Below are 21048 nucleotides of genomic sequence, written 5' to 3' on the forward strand. Positions count from 1 at the left end.
GTTACTAATCTGTTCACACCATTGCATATTAAACATAATTAATATACATATAGTATATCAAGAATGAGTTTCAATGGTACTGGATGTTAGGACATTTTCTCTAAGTAGCTGTCTGGTAGACAGCAGAAGGAAGTAGTAGTTTTGAGCCACCACTACAAACTTTAATTGAAGTTGACCAAGTAGTAAAAGATCCTCTCACAAGAATTATGAGCAAAATCATACTGCAGAATAGGCTTCTCCCTAACTGGTTGCATAAATGTTGCTGCCCTTATGTGACAGCAACAAAACAAAGAGTCATATATTTATGCAGAACATCAACACAATACTTTTCTCTAACAAAACCAAATTGTTTCAAGACTGCATCCCCAGAGTTTGCTTTTTAGCCTCACAGTACCGTATGTGAATGATTCCAACAGAGGAATTTTCAACAGGAAAACTGCTGAGTAAGACAATAGCTTCCAATAACTTCCATTGATGTATCAGCTGAGTTCTTTTGATGTCATGAACACACACGTATGCAATAAATACCTAAGTGTAAATCTGGTCTAAATACATAGGATCCGAGCAATACTGTAAGGGGCTATTCTCCTTTTTAGGCTTCTGGCCATTGTGAAAGAAGGCATCTTCAAAACTAATCTGACTGGATTCTGTGACTAGTTTCTAAGACAATTTATTGATGAGCTTCCTATCACATCAGGGATAACTTTATAAGATATCAGATGGGAAGGCGAGGTCTCCAAGCAGCTATGATCTTACGGAATTGAGATGGGGATGAAACTTTCTCAGAGCGCATCCAAAAATCTTCAGAAAATTCTGCCAAATTTCCCTCCTTGAAATGCTTTCCTATTTAAAAACAACAACAACCAATCCCACCCCACCTCCCCTCCAAAAACAAACAAACAAAAAAAAAAAAAAAAAAAAAAAAAAAACCAACACACCAGAGAAACAATATCGCTCTTCTCGATAGGTCATTTGTTCTATGTTCAGCTTTTCTGAATGTAGCTCTGCAGGTACTTGTCTCTTCCAAGCACAGCTATGTTGAGTAATTGAAATTTTTTGTGTTCAGTGGTTTGAATACCTTTCTGACTGTCACCCAGATTTTTGAGTACTATACTCGTGTCCCTTAAAAATGCAGGGGACATTACACCTCTAAAAATTAGAATTTTAGATCCAACACATTCTGTTTTAAAGCTGCTGAAGCAAGCTGATAGGAAACAGAATCACAAAATTACAGAATCATATTAAGGTTGAGGTTGGAAGAGACATTTGGAGGTCATCTGGTCCAACCCCCCTGTTTAAGCAGGGTCACCCAGAGCAGGTTTCCCAGACCTGTGTCCATACAGCTTTGGAGTATGTATGGATGGAGACATATGGGCTTATGACCCACTTATTTCAGCAATTTTGCTGAAACTGCAGCAAAGTGCTTTTTTTGCTGTCACAAACACTAACTTCCCGTTTTCCTGGAATTGTGCATGACAGAACTTGCACTCAGAGATGGCAACCCTACTCTCTGCATAAGGACTACATGTTATGGCATTTCCAACATTAAAAAACAAAATGTACAAGCCTCAGAGATTCAAATTTGAACCCGTATCCTGACAACTGCGATATCCTAACTGGTAGGTAATAAAGCTTTCTGAGAGGTGGTATTCTCAGTGGTACCTGTACAACTTAAATAGGCCGGTGCATGACAACGAATGTGAACTTCTGCCTAATGGCTAGGGTAAAAATCTGGAAACGAAGTTCTAACAAATGCTGAAATTACAAAAATAAATCATAGAATCATGGAATCATAGAATGGTTTGAGTTGGAAAGGACCTTAAAGATCACCTAATTTCAACCCCCTGCCATGGGCAGGGACACCTCCCACCAGACCAGGTTGCTCAAAGCCCCATCCAGCCTGGCCTTGAACACCTCCAGGGATGGGGCATCCACAGCTTCTCTGGGCAACTGTTGCCTTTGCCAATGCCTCACCACCCTCTGAGTGAAGGATTCTTCCTTACATCTAATCTAACTTTACCCTCTTTTAGTTTAAAGCCATTGCCTTTTGTCCTATCACTACACTCCCTGAGAAAGAGTGCCACCCCAGCTTTTCTGTAGGCCCCCTTTAGGTACTGGAAGGCTGCAATGAGGTCTCCCCAGAGCCTTCTCTTTTCCACGGTGAACAACCCCAACTCCCTCAGCCTGTCTTCATAGGAGTGGTGCTCCAGCCCTCTGAACATCCCTGTGACCTTCCTCTGGACTTGCCCTAATACTTCCATCTCCTTCATGTGCTGGAGGCCCCAGAGCTGAATGCAGGACTGCAGGTGAAGTCTCACAAGAGCAGAGCAGAGGGGGACAATCACCTCCCTCGACCCACTGGAAACACTGCTTTTAATGCAGCCCAGAATGCAGTTGGCTTTCTGGGCTGCAAGCACACATTGCTGGCTCATGTTGATGTTCTTACCAACCAGCACCCCCAGGTCCTTCTCAGGGCTGTTCTCAATCCATTCTCTACCCAGCCTGCATTTGTGCTTGGAATTGCTGCAATCTACATGCAGGACCTTGCTCTTGGCCTCGTAAATCTTTGAGAGGTTTGCACAGGCCTAATTCTGAAGCCTGTCCAGGTCCCTCTGGATGGCATCTCTTCCCTCCAGTGTGTCGACCGCACCACACAGCTTGATGTCACCAGCAAACTTGCTGAGGGTGCACTCAATCCCACTGTTCACATCACCAGCAAAGATGTGAAACGGCACCAGAGTCCCAGTACCAACCTCTGAGGAACACAACTTGTGAAATCATATTTCATACTCAAAGAGTGAGATTATGACTTAAACCACCCCTCTCTTCTCTTGGTGCCAGATGTTACTATGTTAGGAAGTTACTTATTTTTGCATTTTTTGCTTTCACTCCTGAATTTGCACTCTCTTCTGCTGGTTCAGTGAAAATGCCATGCACATACTGACCTACCAAAGGCAAGACAAATGAAGGACCGTCTCAGCTTTGTAAATAGGACATTACTCTGTAGATAACAGGACTAAAACTCCATCTGGAAGAGGACATACTCTAGACATATTGAATTGAAGAAAAAGTGAGATTGCCATCATTGTTCTCTGATGATATTTGGTATGTGGTCCAATGTCATGGCCAGCACCTGTAAGGGGAAAGAGGTCTGCCTCATTTAGTCTAGATAGGATGGCAAGGAATACACTTGGCTCCTCAGCAGTGTCAAGATTCAAGTTGGAGCCTGTGCTGAAGCACATCTGTAGACACAGTGGATTTTTGTTGGTAGAAACAGAGAACCCTCCTGTGTGGCCATTTGTGGAGGCCAGGTGACCCCAGCCAAGGGAAAATTGGAGCACTACTTTTAGAATTGGTGTAATGCAACTGAACAAGCTACCTAAAATAATCCACAGCATATATTTACAGCATATAAATGTTGCTGTGGTGTCTCTTCAGGCCAACGACAGAGTTAAGCCACCTAGCAGTCACTGTACCATTGCAGAGTCAAGAGAAGCAGCCATGTTCCTTGCCCTGATGTTTATACAGTGACAGCCTTAGTCAGATGTGGGGATACCAGACAGCACTTGATAATCACCCACGCTCTTAGCTGTTATAGTGCTATACATCTAAGTATCCCTGTCCCGGCTGGAATTCCAAAATCAGCACTTAGATGCCTTGTAAGTGTTATGGTGAATGTGATTTGCCTCTAACCTAATGATAAGGTGAAAACTGTGAATCCTTGTCTCCATCCTGTAGCAGTTCACTCAGTTGCATAACACATTCTTTGTAGCATGGACAGGTATTCCAGCCTCCCCGGAAGGTGTTTTGGCGTGTGTGTGTTTTATTAATTATTTTGTTTTGTTTTGTTTTGTTTTTAATACGTCAGACAAGCAATAATGACAACAGCCATGATTTTATTTAAAATCCTCCTGGAGTCGACCTTTCCACAGGGCTCATAAGAAACTACCCTGAAGAGATGTTGAGGCACAGAAGAGTGTAGGTCAGGGACAAGTGCACACTGATGCCTGTGGAACACACCCTCAGGACAACTCAGTCACATTACATGACTGAGTTCAGTATGGGTGCTGCAATAGGGAATTGCTGTTGCAAAAAGCTGCTGCTTATAAGGCTTGCAAAGTAGTTTCTGTAGGCCAAGGTGTGAATCATTCACTGAGAATGAGACCACTGTAGGGTTTTTTTTAATTGTAAGAAAATAGGCATGCCTCTAGTAAAAGGATGGACAATTTGATTTCTGTAATTTTCTGTCATCTTAGTGCACTGTCAGACCAACTTATCATGTGATAGCCTTATTTCACACCAAAAATCAGCTCACTGGGGCAGAAATACCGAATGCAATCTTTGAAAGTAACAGAGGCTGGAAAGAGTCTGGTCTTCATTAAAACAACAAAATAGCTTTGAAAATGTGGCTCCATGTTTTCCCATTTGTTCTAATCAACTTTTGTCACACTTCAAGTTTGCTCCATAAATAACAACAGCAAAGACAACCAAAATCAGCTGTATATTTATCATCTTGTTTGCATGAGTCTGTGTACCTGGAATTTTGCCAGTGCTGTATGTTTGCATCTGCTGGTTATGAGGTATATTGTGTTCAAGCAGACAATGCAAGATGGTGTTTGTATGTCATACACATGACATACATGCAGAGCCTGCTGGATGTCTTACCTGCATAGTCTACCAGGGAACAATGGTCTTTTTTTTTTCCTTTTTTTTTTTTTTTTCCTTTTTTTTTTCTTTTTTTTTTTTTTCTTTTTTTGTTTATTTGTTTTCTTTCAAAGTGGGTAAAATTTGAGACCCTCCCTCCAAAATCCTCACAAAAACCTTCTCCAACACAAAACAGTATGTGGTCTGATCACAAATTCACTCCTTGCAGTTACACTCACACAATGGATAGTGTTTTCAAGGAGAACATATATGCTAAGGCCAACTCAGAGATGAAGAAAGCAATTTCCCTAGCATTCATGGTCCATTTCCTGAATGAGTTTGATAAAGATACATGTGAATAGAACCACCCAGCTCTTCTTCCTGACCTCTATTCTCCTTTATTATTGACTTACATAAAGAAGTTATAATTAGGCCTCTGAACTGTTGCACAGTCAGACTTAAAACAACACCCATTCTAACACCATGATCAGACCTATTTAAACTGGAAAACCTTTTATGAATCCATAATGAAAAATAGACCACTTTCATCATGAAGCAAAGCAGAAGTCGATGTTTCGTCCACTGCAGGTAATTGTGTTACAGTCAGATAGGCAGCTCTGATGAAAGGGAAATATACTTAAAAAAAAAAAAAATAAAAAAGGAAAGGAAGAAGGCGTCTACATCTATGTGTAGATGTAGAGCTTAGTGATATGGTTTAGTGAAGGACTGGTTAGTGTTAGGTCAGAGGTTGGACTAGGTGATCTTGAAGATCTTCCAACCTAGACAATTCTGTGATTCTGTGATTCTGTGAAGGCCAGTGTTAATTTGAAGTCATAGTCACTCAGCTACCACTTTGATGGGGGAAAGAGAGAAGCACGTTCAGTTGCAACTGTTCATTTTGCACAGTTTGTGATCTTGTCTCGCACTTGTCTGCCAGCTCCATGTGTTAGAACATTTTATGATTTCTCCACTGCTATTTCTAAGGGTTCGATGTGTCCTAGATTGACAAGGGCGGGTAGACTGTGATTAGAGATGTTCCCTGGGAGATTAGATAATAATGCTTTACATGGAGTCAGCAATATTTATAGAAGTCCAGACAGTTTATAGAAGAGTATCACTCACTAAATGACAGCTTCAGGATTTCCTAACCCTTCAAAGAAAAGCCCTGCAAGCAACAGCTGTGTCAAATCAAATATCACAGAAACAAGCAGCGATGAAAGTGCAGGCAGTGGCTTTATTGAAAAATTCCCATGGACCCTCTAACATCAGCCACCTCCTCTTCCAAAGCACAGCATCTCACACAGCCAGCATCTGGTGGCGGCTGCTTGCATTGAGTGATATATTTTTAATCTAATTTGCAACTGGAAGCTGTGGTGCTGCCCTGCTTCCTCTTTCAGTATGACGGTGAAGGGATGAAGGGCAGCTGTGCTGTCTGGATGTCACTGATGGTTTGCTCAGGCAGAGCTCAGTGCTGACGCGGTGTAGCAATGTTGCTCCTAATCCCAGAAGAGAGTCGGTTATGATCAGCACTGCACCATATGAAACAATACAAAGATATCCTCAGGACCTTTTGAAAAAGACAGCATATAAGCACTGTTTTTATAACATTGCATTGTGTGCGGCATCATGTATGTGTATGACAAGAAGCAATCACTGCTGTTTTGAGCTCCTGCCCTAAAACAGAGAAGTAATACATGGAGACAATATGTATTAAAAAAGTGTCTAGAGCAGACAGGTGGATATTAATACTTTTTTCCTGAGGGGCAGGTTTTAATGAATCTCGTAACATCATTCAGCATTCAAGGACCTGGAAAGTTTACTGCATAGCCTTACTGACCGCCTTCTGTCAGTGAAGTCCCAAGATCAAAAGAAAAAGAATGTGTGGCTTGATACCAGTAGAATCCTTGGACCAGGGCTAATGCAGACAGAAAAAGATTACAAGGGGTGTCTCTGAGAGGCATGACGGACATATCAAGGCTGACAGGTCACAGAAGGCAGAACTAGTCTCTCTCTCCTGAATGCTGATCTACTAGACCATAACCAGCTAAAGGCCAACCCAAAGGCTCAGCTCACTCCGAAACACAAAGGCTTAGAGTGATGTGGAAGGACTCCATATGCAGGGTACATCAGTGGAAGAAGCACAATCCATGACTAACCAAGACTCGTCTTTGCTGACCATGTGCCACCCAAAATGTGGAGGAAAAAGCAGGCAAATGTAAGGATGTCTCTCTTATCCTGCTCCACAGCTGGCCTCCTACCACGCACCTAAGCAGGGAAGAGACCGTGGAACTGGAGTGCCCTTTCCAAATGGAAGGAGCAAGGACAGCAGAAGAGCTCATTTTGCATGACTGTGTAGCAGCAGAACACTGTTTGTAATTACTCAAAGGACAGACAAGAACTTCCTCTTCCCTCTGCCTCAATTTTTCTTCAACAAGCTTACTTGAAATTGATACAGGAAGAACATAACACTATTTAATGGGATGATCACGTGACATTGCAGGTGGTGCAGGATGTTGTAATTTGGACAATGCATTTCTTAAACACTTTATTAATTGTATTTCTTCAAAAGTCCTCTATAAATAGTTTAATTACATTAATTTCAGATGCCACTCTTAAGAAATACATTCTTTGAATCTAAATCAAAATTGAAAGACCTCTAGATACTTGCACTGAGCATTTTTTTACATTGTTTTTTAGCCATGAATAAACATGCCCAGAGAAGAAAAATAGATATATTGAAGAAATGAGAAACAACAGTGTGTGTGTGTGTGTGTGTGTGTGTGTGCGTGAAAGGTGGCTTGAAAACAATCATCCCCACTCATAACATCTTCCTGGAGAAGGTTTGAAAGGGTAGCATTTTGCAGATCAACTTAAAGGAGGGTGGTAAACATCTTTTCCTCCTACTCTGCAGAAGTGCATCAGATTCTCCTAAATGCTATGACTAGTAACAGAAATCATACCCAGACAGCATTTGGAAACTGAGGTATATTAAATAATTTTAGGGACATAAACAGCCATTCAACGAATGAAAAAAAATAGATATAATATGCAGTAATCCCCAAATGAGTAAAATGTCCCTGGTGTGACTTCTTAAATATCATATTCTTCTCTGCATTTCCTTATGTTCTCTCTCTCTGGAAAAGAACTCATCACTTTACAAGAGTGTGCGGGAAGAAATATAAAAAATTAGGGCCTGATCATGAAAACTCTGGTGTGGCTTATCACCGACATGAGCAATTCCACCCATCGACTGAAATTCCGTCGTATCGTTACACTCCTTTTTTCCTTCCATGAGAGGTGGAGTTAATACCTGAAAAGTCAGGTGTCCCATTCCTTTGGATTTCAGGTTAGGCTTTTATCATGAGGAACAGTTGGAAGAGAATAGGATGGAGGATGGATTTACCTATAGTAAATGTGGCCAGAAGAAATACTCTTTGTTTTTACTCTAGCTTCACAGAGGTTCCCTGAGGACATGAACACAAAATGAGTACTATGTTGTACATCACCATATTGTTCCCATTACCATGCGTAGCAAGCTGTTTTCAGGATTTGTGATTCAGGTGCCTGTTTTCACTTTATAAACACAGTATTATATATATATATATATATATATATATTTATTTATTTATTTATTTATTTATAACCTAAAGGACAAGAAAGCCACAGGTAGTACAGATTCCTGCTTTACAAGGCAGCCAGAGTACCCTATATAAGGTACTCTGAAGTTATGATTATCAGATGATGTCTGCATGACCTCAGCCTCCATACTAGGACCTTGAGTTTCCAAATGTTTTCCAAGCTCACAATCTAACAGGTAACAGGATAAAACTAGCCTTGCCGAAATCTCTCCATTTCTTGATCCAGAGATGGCTTCTGTCTGAATAGGGGTGAGCTGGGCTGGTGGGACTGTTGATGTGAAGAGACCTAATTATGCTCTTAAGCAATATGCAGGATCCAGTTCTTGATTTTGGCGTCTAGTTATCTAATCCTTGTAAAGTTCCCAGGTAAATGGAAATAACAGATCATTCTCACATGAAAATCCATTTTTATTTCTCAGAGGATTTTGCAAGCACTGCACAGCTATCTAGGTTAAAGGAAGACAGACTGAAAAATCTTTGCCTTTCAGAAAGAAAAATAGCAAACAGGAAAAAAAAATCTAATCTTGTGGGATACTGAGATGATTTTCATTCTGACGAATACTTATGTTAGTGTAATAATTAGTGTAATAACAACAGCACAATTAATAATTATGTTATATGATAACAACAACATATGAATAATGTGTTACTAGACTCTGGGCATTGTGTCTAGCTACTGCAATATATCTGTCTGTGTGATAAATGTCAGCTCCAGTTCATAAGAAGGAAAAGCCTTTTTTTCTGTCAATGTGTTACACTTTCAGTAATATAAACCTTTTAAAAGTGTTTTTTTTTTTTTTCATTCTGAGACCAAAATACAAAATCCATATACTACTTGTCACGCAAAACAAATAATCCATACCAAGCCAAGCAAAATATTTTGTATTTAGTTAATAGTCACTTTAGCTGTGTCTTCAGTCATTTGCACTTTGATCAAAACAGTACCTTCTGAAATGTTCTTTACTAATAATAGACAGTGAAATATCTAAAACTGGGTCATATGTCTGCTCCAGCAAAAAATACCCTACATCTCAGAAGCCATACATTTGCCATTCAAAAAAGCTTTATTAAAGGATGTTTCAAGGACTCAAATGAATCTAATTGCCCAAGAGGGACAGGAAGCTAAGTAACAAGAAGTCCTGTCATAGACAACCATCAGTCCTAGACATTGCCTTCCCGGTGACTGAAGAGCTAATGACGCTAGACTCTTAGGAAATTCACAGCCTGCAAACTTGATTAGGTAAGACAGCAAGCCTAATCTGCATTTAATGAATAATTCAGAAATAACTTTAAGAGCCTAAATTTAAGGGAGCAGGGTTTTGACAGAAATAGGTACGTACTCTACGTACATACATCTTGTGACCTAGATCATTATGGGTATCTAAAAAAGTTACTATGCTTCTTTCATCCTGTCTCAAAACCTGTTTTCTGCCTGTTCTGTCAGGTAAGGAAATCTAACACTTTGTTAAAACTTATGCTACCATGTCAGCCAAGGCTAGAAAATAATCAGAGAAAAAGAAAAACTGACTAAACATGTTATTTCTGCAGTGCAGTGTAGGCAGACAAATATTTATGCCTTCATGGCACCCCAGCATTATTAGTAAGTGTTCACAGTGATATCTGCAAATCAATAAAGCAATTTTGACCTACCCTGGTCTGAACACCCCAAGTAAAGAGTACTAACAACATACAAGTAAATGCAAAGAAAGTGATGTCACCAACCAGAAAGAGAGGTTTAGGACCTTATCTTCTTTTTAATCCCATCAGTATTTTCTCTTAAGACAAGGAAAAATAACAATTTCCTCTTGAGATGTTTTTAGATATATTATTTTTAAGCTGGAAATAATTTGTGAATGTTGGCAGCATTGCAAAACATCATGAATGGAGAACTATACTGACACACACAATCTGTAGTGACAACATCAAAGCATCAGTCCCTCTTGCCCAGCACCTTCCTTTTGATTTAGCAGGAAAAATTCCGAGGCATGTTTAAAGCTGACAATATGCCAAGATTCCAGCAGGGAAAAGAATTGTTTGTGAGACAGATAATTGTCATCCACACTTTTCACACTTTTCTCAATACCTTAGTTCTTTGTCCCTCTGTCACTGAGATTCATGTGCAAAATTCATACAGCAACAACCACTGACACTTTCTTCCCCGTACCTTACTTCAAATCTCATACAACACGCACTTTCCCAACTCCTACAGGCTCCTGCCACTTATCTCTTATCCTCTACTATGACCCCTGTAAAATCTACCTCTCAATATACGTTCCCATCTCATGTTCCCCATCTCAAAAATACAGAGCCTGGATACAGTCCTTGCACTATTCATGACAGGAAAAAAAAATAAAATAAAAGCTACTGCCAAAAAACTATTGCCAAAAGCAATAGAGAAGCAAACCACAGCAGAGCAGCTGAGGGACAACAACTTGCTTCCATGTCATGGTTAGGAGACTGATTCCCCTGTCTATTGTGCTGTCCTTTTCCATGTAACTGAGTTGCTTTAATGCTCTGGACAGCAGTGTGTACAAAATCAAAACACTTTGTAGAATCACAGAAGCACAGAATGGTTTAAGTTGGAAGGGACCTTAAAGATCATCTAATTCCAATCCCCCTGCCATGGGGAGGGACATCACTCCATAGACCAGGTTTTGTAATAGCAAGCACAGAAATAAAAGTGATTTTCAAAGCTATACCCTGCACAATCAGAAATAAAACCCAAGGCTCATACATTAACTATGACACTATTTTTACTTTCCAGCAGTCAGAAATGAGACACTGATTGCAAGAGCAACAGAGCCCTGCTGGAGAGAATGAGGGCTCTCGGCCCTTTGAAACTGTTGAGGGAATCTGGGTTAGAGCCAGGTGTTCATGTTAAAGTCAGCTTTGCAGCACAGAGCTTTCCTCCTGCACACTGCTGTACCTACCACCAGCCCTGTGAATACCATGACTCAAGATCTCTGCAGGCTTAGAAGGTTGAAAATATCCTCAGCGGCTTCAGTTCTTGCAAGGTAAACCTACTGCAACAAGCTGAGTCTGGATACACAGTTGACGAAAGTAGCACACTGCACAGTATTTCTATTATAAATTCTCAGTTCCAAAGAGCTGAAATTCAACTGTAATTAATCACTGCAGGGTGAAGGTAAGGAAGAGAGCATTCTGGAAAGGCAAGTGTTGTTTTTCTTTCAGCAAATCTGAAAATACGGCATGTGTACGTGAGACACTGAACAGATTACTCCTGGGCCTTGAGATTATTTCATTTTCCACGTTAATAAAAATAGATTTAACAACAAAAGCTGGAACACAATGAGGATTTGTTGCAATGGAATTTCACCAAATAAAAATCCTACGGACAAATTAGAGTCTCTCTACCTCCGTTCCCAGATGTCCATCAAGGGTCCTTTATTTAGTCTTTCCCTGGTTATGAGTTCAGTGGGATATTTTTGCACATGAAATCTGGGCTTTTTCTCATGATGATAAATGGCAGCAGTGCCACAAATTTCCTTCACAGAGAGACATTCATAGTGCCCTATAATTTAGGGTTTTAAAACATGGGCCAGAAAATGCATGCATCCTGAAGTCCATTTTATGGCTGTATTTCTGTGCCTGCTCTGAATCCTGCTGGTGTTCAGGCAGGAGCTGTGCTGTCAAGGATTTCTGTCAATATTTTTTTTTCAGTGCTTTTTTCCAGCTACCCTCATTGTTCATCTAAGACCACCTAATTAAATCTCTTCCTACATCCACAGTGTCAAGAAGATACTCTGCAGCCAGTTCCAGTTTATTTTCCAAGGGGTTGACAGATGCTGGGACTGGGTTGCTGGAGGAGATTTACCTGAGGTTTTGTGCATAGTTTTTCTGGATAGAGAAAACTTCTGAAAAGTTCACTGATATATGAATAGCCACAAGACAAAAGCAATCCAGATGGTGTAAGCACAGGGAACATTTGGTCTGTTGTATGGCACATAAAGAGCTACTGTGGAAGTTCACAGTCAGCTCTGTGAGTATTTACAGTGTGTATAGGTAGACCCTGGATCTGAAGCAGCAGGCCTCTGAAAAGTGGCACACACTGTGGACAACATGGAGTATGACTATGCACCAAGTCTTTTGTCACTGTTTATGTGCTGTTTATTTGGTTCCATAAAACTTGAAGTGTCATGAGTCATATTCATTATTCCTATTTTTGGTAAAGCACAAGCTTTTTGTCCAACAGATTCATAACACCCAATAAAAACTCAGTCATCCATGTTTTATCTATTCAAACTGAATGTATTGTTTTTAGGTGGGACTCTGACAGTGTCAATCCTAATACTTTATTATCATCTACAGAACTGTATTGAAAGGTTGATGTTTATAAGCTTTAAAGAGATGTTATGGAGCATCTTCTCTCTCTCTTTTTATTTTATTTTATTTTATTTTATTTTATTTTATTTTATTTTATTTTATTTTATTTTATTTTATTTTATTTTATTTTATTTTATTTTATTTTATTTTATTTTTATTTCAGTTTAATGTTCCACACCTCTGCTTATTATTGGCTAGGCCATGGTTTTATCAGCTCACCGAAAGTAAAATAATGACATACATTATAGAGAAACAAATAAAAATGTTTAATGTCAGTTACACAATAGCAGCTCTTGAATTTAGCATACCAAATAAAAAGGAGCTAACCAAAGAAAAAGATGGCAATAACTGCCAGGAAGATAACAGACAGGAAATTATTTACTCTGAGATTATTCTTTTTGTTGATGAAGATAAAACTTTATCAGTGTTCTGAAAAACTCAGGAGACTAACTTTCTATGGTTCCTCAGTACTTGATGGTATTTGTCCCAGAAATCAAGAATAAAACTACAAAGGAGCTTATCACGCTATCAGCTTTTGAGAGTTCTCCATTGACTTCAGTAGGAAATCTAAAAACAGATAGTGTTACATTGCTCAGTGTGTTAAACTGATAGCAAAACAGGTGATCTATCACTGAAAATAAATGATCTATCGTTGGAAGTAAATAACTTTTTTTTCCATACTATTTGTCCTTATCTTTTAGAAAATGTATGGGCTGCAGTAACTGCTGCCTGGGGTTTGATAAGGAGCAGTGGAGTCTTGTAGCAATTACTGAAAGTTACTAACTTAAACCCAAATAAAATAGATAAAAAAGGATAAAATAGGCACCAGGCAACATTTTTTTTCCTCATCTTACTGTTCTGCAGATCCTTCTTTCTTCATCACTGTAGACTAATTTCCACAGTCTTACTCAACATTAATTCAAATTTTCTGGTGACAGTTCCTGAGGTGGGACAAGGATTGAGATTCTAATTCAGTAATCCATTACACTATATAGACTTGTGCCTTGAATGAGCACGGAGAGAGGTTTAGCTCCTGCTTTCTTGAGGCAAACATAAAATCTATTTCTTACAATACCCTTTCTCCCTGGAATCCTATTCAAAATTGATGGCTGGTGAAGCTTTCCAAGGTAGTGTCTTCTACTAGTACTACACAAACTTAACAGCAGGTTTCAGGTTTCCATTTGTATGTAACAAAAAGTTGTGGTGGGAGTAAATTACTCTCTGTAAAAATGAACATGATGAGGCATGCGAGGGCTTTTAAAAGGGCTTTGAATCATTTTAGTCATCTTCACACTTTCCCCACTGTTTGGCAAATGGTACAAGACGTCTCTCGTTTTTAAAGGTCTGTTCCAGGCTGCCTGATGCTGCTTGTGATTCAGCCTCCTTTTTGCACAGCCAGGATTTTTTTTTTTGCAACCTACACACCAGGAAGGCTGTGAAACAATTTCAGTTCACTAAGTCCTGAAGTTGAGTGGCAATTTTCAAAAATGTATCACTGTGAAAATCATTAAAAATCTCAGGTATGTTGTCAAAGATTTGCTTGATTTTGCTACAAACAAATTAATACAAAGTCAGCCAGCCTGTATTTGCCTTTATTTCTCTCTGTTTATCATCCATATGTGGTAGCAGTGAGAACTAGAGCTAGAACCAGCAGCTCTAGAAACCACAACCATCAGGCTATGACCTAACTGACAGTATCTTAAGGTATAGCTACTTACAGTAACAAAGTATATTAACATAGCAAACTTCATCTATAGACTACTTTTCCTCTGGCTTTTTTTTTTTTTTTTTTTTTTTTCCCCACATGAATCTGCCAAACACAAACTGTTACCCAGGCCCTAAATATATGCTTTTCTTTTATCAGTCCAGGCATCGGCTCTGTAATGGTCATAATGCTTCCATCTGTTTTATGGCAAGAAAAAGGGATGTTCTTTAATGCTCCATACAAACTGGATGCTCTGATCATAGGCATAATAAATGAATATAAAACATCTGGGACAATTTTGGTCCAGGTATAGACAAAAGCATCACTCAATGGCTTGCAATACATTTAGCCACAAAAATATTCTGAAAGTACCTATTAGCCTAATTATGCTAATAGTCCATTTTATTTTTGCCAGATGGAGGTTCAGACATGCAATATTTTCTGAAGCTAGCATGGGATATGCTGGCATAGAGACCAAGACACTAGCTTCATGGTTCATCGAAATAGAAAACTTCTGCCAGCTACAGGAGTGAGAGAGAGCTGCGGTGTTTTAATTATGTGTTTTAATGATATTCAGAATGAAACAGAATTACTACTGCAGTTTTAAAGAGAATAACACAGCATTAAATCCATTTATAAAAACTGACAATTACTGGATACCTACATTTCATGCTACTGTCAATGCAACTTTTCTTCTTTGATTTAGCACATAATGGAAGCTATTCATACCTATACTGTCTATAGTAGCTCACTTACTCATCGTAAGTAAATCAGCAAAAAATACCTACTTCTGAAAATTGAATAGTCATGGAATGAATGGAACATCACTACAGATTTCAGCTCGAAGGGGCATTAATTAATGGCCAGTTTTCCTAGTGTTGCTCATTATATTTGTTTTCTAAATTCCTAATATATTGGATGTTCATATGTTTAAGATGTTTTGAAATTGTGTCATCTGTCTTCTTTACATCAAGATTTCCACTTTTGGAGTCCCTCAATTCCCAGTCTGGAGTTTTAACTATGTTTTTTATTCGCATCAGATAGCCTGTTATCTACATTAGGCAGTCTCTCTACAAACACCAGCTTTCCATTCAATCAAGTTAACAGCTTTTGTCCTGTTTTGAAATTTAGAGCATTTACATTCTAAAGACAGATACGCCTTCTATCCTGAGGTAATCTTCCAGTGAACAGACCCTCTACATCCATTATCCTTGTGGAATGGAGAGCAATGAAAGGGAAGTTATTTGCATTCTGGAGGATTTTGTCCTGTCTGATTCCACCTGAGCTTCTCATACACGCAGTAAGGGCCATCTCTTGCCATCGACTATCAGGCAGAACAGATGTCAGATGTCAGACAACTCTTGTTTCAGAACTGATCACACGATATAAACCAAACTAATCTCTAACCCTGATCTTGAACCAAGACTGTATTTTGACATGGTCCAAACTCATTGATATTGCTCTGATCTGTGAGACTGGACGAAACGTTCTAGGGGAGAAAGAGGAAAATAAACAAGTAAACAAACAAACAAATGACTGTATACTTCCATTTCACTCACTTGACACACAGTTAATTCAACACTTAAACTCCAACAGTCCCAAACAGCTCCAAGTTTTCACAGAATCACAGAATTTCTAGGTTGGAAGAGACCTCAAGGTCATCGAGTCCAACCTCCAACCTAACGCTAACAGCCCTCCACTAAACCATATCCCTAAGCTCTACATCTAAACGTCTTTTGAAGACTTCCAGGGATGGTGACTCCACCACTTCCCTGGGCAGCCTGTTCCAGTTTTGTCACACAATAATGAGTCCCTCTGGGAAATGTAATGACCAGAGACTGTAAAGCATGGCAAGATTCCAGGCATGATAATTCCTCAGGCATGGCCACAGTGGCTCCTAGTCAGAGAGAAAACCTGTGACTGGGTGGCAGAGGGATAACTTTGCCAGGTCTCTGCCGAGAATTCCCTCATGGCAAGGGATTTCCCAGAGATCTGATGGCTCTCTTTTGGGGCCCCTGAGGAAAGAAAATAAAGGGGGTGGCACAACCATGGACATGTCTTTGCAGGGATTTTTGTTGGAGAAAGGTCTGTCATGCTTTGCAGGTTTTACTCATTAATGATATGAACATTAATAGGGGTTGATGCCCAGCCATGCAAAAGCTTGTGCTTAAAACAAAGGGGAAAATCTTTCTCCTCCACACAAAGAGGAATTCTATCAGATCAATGTTACTTCATGAATCAGGGCCCACAAGTTATATGAACAAAAACATTTTCATTAAATGAACATCTGCTGGTGTTGTACTCATGCAGCATTAGGTTTCAAGACAGCCTTTCAACATATCTTATGGGCTGACTGTTTCCTGGAAAAAAAAATAAAAATGGTTCATGCTTAAAACTTTCTGTAAGAACAAGGAAAGCTACTTCTCTTCTCTTGGAGGACATCAAATATTTATTGAAATCTTCATTTATTTAGTCACGTACAGTGAACCACATACAGGAGAGCTTAGTTGCTGGTTTGACCTTGACTATTTAACGAGATATATAATGATGCTATTGCAGCAAACAGAGCTCAGCAGAACAAATGCAAGCAGCCACTGCACTAAGGTCTCTTGTCTTCTACAAAAGCAACAGTGGGGAATAAACGGTAATATCAGATGAAGGATACAAGTCTCAGCACATCGAATTAATATATGGTGGCACCGTATACCAGATGCCAAAGGAGAACTAATGCTATTTGCTGGCCTATTTTAAGCTATAATTCTTTCTGTTGTGTAAGAGAGCTCTGGGCTGTACTGTAGGGAGCTTGCAAGCTGTATGGCAGCTGGTAGCAGCAAATTTGGCATTACTCAAAATAAAAGGTATTTAGCTAACTTCTTCTTTTCTGCCTTTGATATTATTTACATCTGTACACAGTGAATGTAACACACATACAAAACAGCCATTTTGAGTTGCATTTTTCTAGCAGAGGTAAATGTTTATCTAAGGGATCTAAGCAATGAAGAAAAAAAAGCCCTTTCCAAATGTCTTTCCAAAAGCAGCAGTGTTAGAGGGCCATTAAGCTTAACACCACATAAAACTGCAAGATGTAGCTCCTGCTGAAAAGACAGTCTTGTGCTGTGTCTGTAGCTCTTGGTCTGGGGAATACTGCAAGGAACTAAATATAATTATGGTCTCTTGCATTTCTTTATTGTACTAAGGCACACTGTTTAGAGTACAAAAATAGAGAGGGAGTGGGATGTTTCACTTACTTACTTCCTTTAAGCTTATATCTTCAGGAGGACTATTTGTCAGAGCCCCTTGTATGTCTTCATCCCAAATTTTTTTTACCTGACCAGAGCTGAGGATGGCTGCCTGCCTTCCCAATTCCCTGCATGCTCAGGTCACTGCTAGGAGGAGACAATGTTGGGTAAGGCAGAGGTGCCGACAAGAGCAATGTCGTATTTCATACTCTCTAAAACACTTTTCAGATTTTGAAGTCTTTTAAAACAAATGAATTGTCACAAAGTAGTTAGCTCTAACAGCTCTTTGTATTCACCCATAAAGATGGCCTGTGTCATGTAGATATCTTGGAAGAATTGTATATGAATGAGGGATGTGGAGGCTGAAAGGTCAACTGCTTTATTGCTCAGGTCAAAGAGGCATTTTTGTGAATAGGAAAGGCTGGGTTAAAGAAAGTTCACAGACTGATATGGAGGAAGGAGACCAGTACCCCTGAGGGATGCACATGGGCTTAGTAGAAGCAATCAATAAAGATTTCTAGGACAAAAACAATGGTTCACTTTTAAGGGAAAAAACAAACAAACAAACAACAAAACCTCAGTAAACTCAGATTTAAAAAAGGATCCAACTAGGTAATCAAGAACATTCCTCAGTCTGAGGAACACTCTCAGCCAGAGGTAGGTTACTGAGGAGTGATGGAGAAGGTGAATTCACACCTGTCTCAATCGTCCCCCCCCCGCCGTGTGAACAACTTCACCCAATTGTTGGACTCTCCCCATCTCTCTGACCGCTCAGCCAGGCGCACTCTACTAAAAACATGTTTTTAATGCCCAGTAAGCACAGATAGTTTGCCTTCAAAGCAGAGTAGTAAACCAACCCGTGGGCCATGCCTAACCCATTGGAAGCTGGCAGATTTCCTAAAAGGATAAACTAAGGGCACCAGGTGTAGATTAAGACTATCAACTTTGGGAATGCATTCGCTCTGCAGCCTCTCTGTGCAGACCTGCCTGCATCCTTTCCTGTTGAGCTGCTTCCCCAGGAAAAGAGCCCCTTCTCTGTCATTCCCACAGCACATTACATAACACAGCCCCTTTCGCACCACAGTACCAGCTCAACTTTTCTCTCCAAATCTCTTAGCTCAGAATCCATCTGGAATCAAGCCCCACTGTACCCATCTTTGTGAGCAGCAGGTAGTTTATGGACACAGTTACAGACAAGAGTTTACCCAAATCCCAGTATGACTGAATTACCTGAGAAGAGAGCTTTCCTCCAGGCCTATTCCTGGCAATGTATAGCTGTACCTACCTACTTTACTCTGGCGCTGGGAAATAGGGACAATTGCAATCAAGGATCTAATACCTACTTAGTCCTTTTGAACATTTCTAAGAAGCCCTTTTCATATATGGACTGTAATCTCTGATACACACTGGCAGTACAGAGGAGAGAAACCATGGCTTGTACATTCTTCTTCTTGCACAGCTTTGTAAACTAAGCCAGGCCACAGAGACATTTTTCTTCTTGGCCTGCACAGTTTCATGTCAACAACTTTTCAAGAAGACTTACAAGAGATATGTTATTTCTTCTGCAGTAGAAATTGGAAAAAAAAGAAAAAAAAAAAAAAAGAGATTTCCATTGTAAAGTAGACTTTTACAATGACTTTTAATCAGATTTTCCCCTGACATCCCCTTAGTACCTCAAGTTCATTCTCTCACCAGAATAACACTGCGGCCTCATCCTCACCTAGTATTCACTGTGTATATCTCCACAGGCATCTTACAAAAAATAAAATAAAATAAAATACTGTAATCATATCTGTCTATATTCAGTGGAATTTAGAAGTGCACTTAACAAGAAACTTAAATAAAGTTAAATTTTGCATTAAGTTGATCTAACTTATTTTTATAATTTAATTTTGATAAAGTTAAGTTTTACATTAGTAAAATGTACTTTTTTTTTTTTTTGAGTTATTTTCCCTAAGAAGAAAAATCTTAGAAACTAGGTGGTATAGATTAGGAAAAATAGATATTGGAGTACTAGCATAAACCTCATGAGGCAATTAAAAAGACAGTTTATTAAGACACCTATTGTGATGCAACTGCTAAGGACAAATGGTGCAAGAACACTAAAATGAGTTCCCCTAGTCATTTTAAGCCAAAGTTTCTGTACAATATGGGAATATTCTGCTGGATTAGGTAGTCTCTCATGAGGTCTGTCTATAATACATATAGTCACCTGGAAGAGTTCTGTTGTAGGTTTTTTGGTTGTCAGCCTAATGGCAGAGATTCTTTGGAGTGTAACAGCCTAGTAATAATCAACCCGATGGACTTCGTAGTGTATTATCCATTGCACAAACCACCCAGAAGACTCAAATCATAGCCAAAGATTGATATATTTCTTAAAGAAATATATAGATATTGTATAGGTATATAATTCTTCAATATATATGTGCTTGGTATTGAGAGGTGTATTTCAGTCCCCAGAAATGCAGAGACAGTTGCCACTTTTTACACAGTTAAATGGTGGAAAGATGAAAATATATCTTTGGTAAAACTTGATGAAAAGACTAGCTTTCATTCTTGAGGAATACAGAAGGATCCCCCTCCTCCCCACCCCACCCCACCCCCCCCCGAAAAAAAAAAAAAAGAAAAAAGAAAAAAAAAGGTTCAGGACTTGGACATTCTCCTTTTTCCTTTACAATACACAGAGATAAAGAAAACAGTTAGGTTACATTGTAATAAAAATTACATCACTGTCTGGTTCTTGTGGATCAGACTACCCCAAAAGTTTGAATTCTGGGGAAGAATGACATGGGGGATTCCAGTTGGCAATACACAAGAACCAGAGTCATTTTCTGTTTCTTCAGGTGAAGGTGCAGGGTTGTTAAACCTGTGCATTTCCAGGAATGCAAGGCCCTTAGAAGCTGCTCTCATGGGAGAGGCTAGAGAGAAACTGACAGATGCAGCTGTGCTCTACTAGCCTCTTTTCCCTTCTGCTCTGACATAAACCCAGAGACTTTCAGGAATTGGAATCGTGTTTTTTTTTTTTTTTTTTTTTTTTTTTTTTTCTCCATTGACAGAGGAAAGAGGCCAGGAGACTGTGGCTTTTTTTCTAGAGACTTCCATGAAGTAGCTGGATTTTGTTCAGGACAGTAACTACCAGAAAATCACAGGATCTAGCCATTCAGCATAATTTACACCCACTCAGCAATGCATAAATTACGAAACATCTTACCTCATCCCTGAATTTGACCTAACTTGCCCACACCCTTTGCACGTATCCCAACTGACTTCTTGGAGTCTCCCATAAAGTGGAGGAAGGGAAGGTTATACACCGGCTTTTCCACAGGAGTACGACTATCACATGATTCAGCAAACCCAAAGAACATGTAGGGACATATCATATAATAAGCATGCATTTGTATATTTCCACAAGAACATCTCATCCTAGCTGATTCAGAATCTTTTTTTTGGGAGCTAAATACCTCAGCCCTATGCAGAA

Source organism: Netta rufina (genome assembly GCF_964035555.1).
Source record: "Netta rufina genome assembly, chromosome: 2".
In the NCBI taxonomy this organism is placed as follows: domain Eukaryota; kingdom Metazoa; phylum Chordata; class Aves; order Anseriformes; family Anatidae; genus Netta; species Netta rufina.